This window comes from Cuculus canorus, chromosome 8 (assembly GCF_017976375.1).
Source record: "Cuculus canorus isolate bCucCan1 chromosome 8, bCucCan1.pri, whole genome shotgun sequence".
NCBI lineage: Eukaryota > Metazoa > Chordata > Aves > Cuculiformes > Cuculidae > Cuculus > Cuculus canorus.
In genome coordinates, this window is record NC_071408.1 from 17,676,947 (window position 1) to 17,681,761 (window position 4,815).

A 4,815-nucleotide genomic window follows, 5' to 3' on the forward strand; every position below is an offset into this window, starting at 1 on the left:
GGAAAATCATGTGCAGTTACTTGCATTTTACAGCTTCAGAAAATCCAAAATGCTTATTTCATGAGACCATCCTAATAAACGTCCTCTACTAACACAACTAAGTTGTGACTCTGAAGACCCTGTGGTATGCAGCAGCTGATTTTTAGATTGTTCTCCCTAAAGACAGGTACAAGAAATAGGGGAATGGCAGAATTACCAATAGTTTAAAACTTTGGTGCTTTGAAACCAACCCCCCTGCAAGCATAGAACCAAAACTCTTACTGTGAACGACAAGAACAGCCCATCAGTACCCCTCGAGCTGTTTCTCCCCATCATACAGTTTGCATGTCAAGTTCCAGAACAACCTACTTTCTCCCTAAATCCTGCACCCTATTTTGGATGGAGCAGCCCCATTGAGGTGCCCTATGAGGAGTCTGGTGTGTTCTTCAGCAGGTCTGCGCTCAGACTTTATACAGATGACCCCAAATCCAAGTGAATTGGTTTCATTGCAGATGACTAACACAGCCTCAAATTTGCCAGACCTGAGGTTTGAACAGACCATTTCAGATTACACCTTGGGAACTAGCAATTTTACCATTTCTTTAGACTAGTTTCCAAAATGCACAACCTGACATGCATTTTTCTTATAACTCTTTTACTCTACCCTGATGGGCAGAGCGGCAGACACATGCAGTAAGCACACCGTGAACAATACGATCAAACGATTTCAGCTGATAAAATGTTTTAAACTCCACAGGACTCCTCACAAATTCTGTTCAAACATGCCGTGTCCATAGTTAATAAATAAAACCCATTTTCTAGCACCGTTAAGTTATAAATACAAACATTTTACACACATTATTCAAGGTCAGCCTGACCTAAGTTCAGTATTTTCCCATACATTTTGCAACGAGCATTAAAAACTATAAAATTATGTCCTTTTTTACCCTTCCCCTGCAGAAATACAGGAGCAGTGCAAGTATATTGAATACTTCAAGAGCAACAAGCACTTTCTATGATATAACTCCCGATCTGTCACAGAGAAGCAGCTATTTTTATAACTCCATGCTCTGTTGGAAACCATTTACTGTAAGGTGAAACTAAATTCTGACTGCTTTTCGTGCTATCTTGATGGAGGGGAGCTTCCACACGGATGCATGGCACAACATTGTCTATGCTACATGTATATTAATGTAAAAACAAACAAAAAAACCCTATTTCAGGTTGTTTTGTTGTAACAAGATGGGATCCATTCCATGTTTTTAAGTGAACTGATACCTGAGCTGAAAGTGAAATACATAAGATCTACCAAAATGCACACTAACACCTTGTTTAGTTTAAATCCAGATGTTCTTCAGCCTGAAATGCTAAGCCTTGCTGCAGTGCCTCAGCTTTACACAGAGACTTCATGCCTTCCGTAGGTGATTAGTAACTTTCAAGGATGAGCAATCATAGCACCAAAGTTCTTCAAGTAAACGCTCTGCCTTCCAATAAACTGAAATTGCCCAGTGACTGTGTAAACATCCTTCAGACAGCTTGCTTTCTGACAGCAAAACTGTACTCAAAATACTTGACTGAATGGACAAAAATAGACTCACTTCAAACGATTTTGATCAGCGGTTTACTTAGTAAAGTGTCAGACAGTTTCTGCAGCATCATGTGAGTGCAGCAAAGCATAGAAACTGCAGTTGGAGTAAAATATGAGAGAAGAGTGAGAAATAATCTTCAGCTTAGAGCCAAGGTATGTGGAAAAAAAAAATAAGAAGAAAAATACCTCCAGGTTCAAAGAAAAATACCTCCAGGTTCTACATCAATGACAGAAAATGCTATCGCTGTGCATAGGTTAAAAATGTGTAAAGGACATTATCCTGGTAAGTACAAGATAAAGGAAGTACATAAGGTGTTCACAGAGTATGAGATCAGGCGTGTTTGTGCATACTTATCTCTATGAAATCTTGATTGAATACACAAGGGCTGCAAACCGTACATTGTGTTCACCTATACACTCACCATAACAGCATCGGCTGTTTACAAGTCAACTTCTTAAATGAAATCACATGTAAAGCACAAAAGCTCTGTAGTTTTCTTGTAACCCACCTTTTGTGCCCTTGTCTCCACATCTCCCTAAAAAACCTCCACATGAAACGGGGGTCTAAGGGTCTTACACTGAACCTGCAGGAAAAACTGACTGGACACTAAGGAAAAGGAACATTTCACCCAGAAAAAAATGCTATTTGTGCACAAACTGTGCTGTTGCTTACATATAGGTAATATATACATACAATATATGTATATATAATATATATAACATATATACATACAATATACATATATATTTTATATATATAACAATATACATACAATATAACATAATATATAATATATAATATAAGAACATATAATATATACAATAAAAGAACATCAGCTGCATTTTTTGGGAAACATCCCACCTTCAGCAGGCTAGCAAGTGCCGCTCCCACTGCCCTGGCTTTGCAGCCCCTCAGAGGACAGTGACACCCCACGCTCTTGGGCTGAGGAAACACAGCTCTGGGGCCACAACTACCAAGCACGGGGTATTTAATAAGATCTTCCCACATGAAGGAAAGAGATGGCATTATTTCTAGAAGATGGTGAGCACTGTGCCCCCTTAGGCGGCTCCATCCCAGGGTGCAGCGAGCATCCCAGGGTGCAGCGAGCATCCCGAGGCAGTGAGCATCCCAGGGCAGGCAGCGTGCTGAGGCAGGCAGAGTCCCGAGATAAGTAGCATCCCCGAAGCAGGCAGCATCCCGCGACAAGCAGCATCCCGGGACAGGCAGCATCCTGGGGCAGGCACCATCCCGGGACAGGCAGCATCCCGGGACAGGCAGCATCCTGGGGCAGGCACCATCCCGGGACAGGCAGCATCCCGGAGAGGCAGCATCCCGGGACAGATAGCACCCGGGACAGGCAGCATCCCGGGACAGATAGCACCCGGGACAGGCAGCATCCCGGAGAGGCAGGACACCGGGACAGGCAGCACACCGGGACAGGCAGCATCCCGGGACAGATAGCACCCGGGACAGGCAGCATCCCCGGACAGGCAGCATCCCGGGAGAGGCAGCATCCCGGACAGGCAGCATCCCGGGACAGATAGCACCCGAGACAGGCAGCATCCCCGGACAGGCAGCATCCCGGGACAGGCAGCATCCCCGGACAGGCAGCATCCCGGGACAGGCAGCATCCCGGACAGGCAGCATCCCGGGACAGGCAGCATCCCGGGACAAGCAGCACACCGGGACAGGCAGCATCCCCGGACAGGCAGCATCCCGGGACAGGCAGCATCCCGGGGCGCTCACCCGCGGGATGCTGCGTTTCCCGTCTCCCCGCTCTCTCACGGCCCCGCTCCCCGGGGACGGCTCCCTGGGACCGAGCAGCCGCGGTGCCGCAGCGATGCTGTCCGTGCCGCCGCCACCCCGAGCCGGGGTTACCCACCGGCGAGCTCCGCAGCCTCCGGCGTGTGCGCTGCGGCCCCGGCTGGGGCGGCGGCTGCGGGATGCGAGCGGCCCCGGGGCACGGCTGGCCGCTGCCCCTCCCTGCCCAGCCCCCGGCTCCTCGCCGGGAAGGGAATGTACAGGAAATCTCAACGACAGAAAAGCCGGGGGTGAGGAAAGGATGAGATTACCAGAAAAGGTTTGCGAAACTCCAAGTGTAACTCTCGGTGCCTGTGTGATGCCGCTTGGACTGGAAAGAACGAGCAGTCCCGTTAGAATAGAGCCTGGCCCCTGCAGCGGGGGGAGAGGGGCTTGTCCTGAGATGCATCCACCTCGATTCTCACCTTCTCCTTAACGCGATTCTTGAGTTCTCTCATATTTTTTCAGCTCTCCCACAAACTACTGCCATATTTAAAAGAGCTTTTAATGAAAAAGCCTCTTGTGACTGTTGTTGCTTCTCTTTTCCGGATATCAATAGCATAAACTGAGTTTTCCTGACAGCATCTCCCTGATGTGATTAACTTTTATTAGCTTGAAAATGGCAGCAAGGGTATTTTGGAGGGAGGCGTTCAAATGAATGAAGAAGAAGCACAATAGTCAGCAGCCTCCAAGAGTCCAACCTTTTGCATTTGGGCTTCCAGTCCATTTTAAATCTCTTTCAAAGCCCAATGTAACATTTGTACTTCTTTCTAGAGTTAATGAAGTTCATTAAAGTATCATGTACGAACTCTGCAAGTCTATACCCTGAAAAACTCTAAATATCAACAGTTTCTTTTTAAGTAAAGGTCTTATTTCCCCTCTGTCTTCTTTTAGTTGACACTACATTTTCACTTTTAACAGCACTGCTTCTCAGCACAGGCTTGATCTACACTCTGCAAAACCAGGATTCATGTAAGTATAAGCCAGGATGCAGTTTGCAGTTCATATGGAATCTTATCTCCCATTTCTTATCGAGGCTTTGTTCATCGCTACCCCTTGCTCTGTGTATTTACTTTTCCTCTTCGGAAAAATATGGCAGCAGCCGTTACATGATGTGTTCACCTGGCATTAGAGAAACTTCAGTGCTGTACTCACCGATGATACATTTAAGGGAAGATGCCCATCGAGTGGCCCAAATTATTGGAGTTTTGTGTCCTGGTGACAGGAAACCAAACTGAAAACCACCTATCCGTTATCTTTCATAAGATGTAGTTACCTTCTTTTTTAATTTTTTCTTTTCTGCATTTTCATGCGATTCTTTCATCATTGACTTATGTTGACCACGAAGCTCCGGAAGAAAGCAAGTGGTACTTAGGAATCATAAAGAAAACAGTGTGTTCCCTGCAGTCCAATGTCTCACCAAAACCCCTGCCTGTGCTTGACTGCA

General features: G+C 46.2%; 1 protein-coding gene across 7 annotated transcripts in view; it reads right to left on the reverse strand.

Annotated features, from left to right (window-relative positions):
- IL12RB2 (interleukin 12 receptor subunit beta 2) overlaps nucleotides 1-4,755 on the reverse strand; it is a 29,822-nt gene extending 25,067 nt beyond the window's left edge. For 2 of the 7 annotated variants that reach the window (XM_054073400.1, XM_054073395.1), the window contains exon 1: nucleotides 3,641-4,755. The gene's annotated coding sequence lies outside the window, so the exon portion shown is untranslated. The other 5 variants (XM_054073396.1, XM_054073399.1, XM_054073401.1 and 2 more) reach the window with 5 other exon arrangements.
- Between the last annotated feature and the right edge of the window lie 60 nt (nucleotides 4,756-4,815).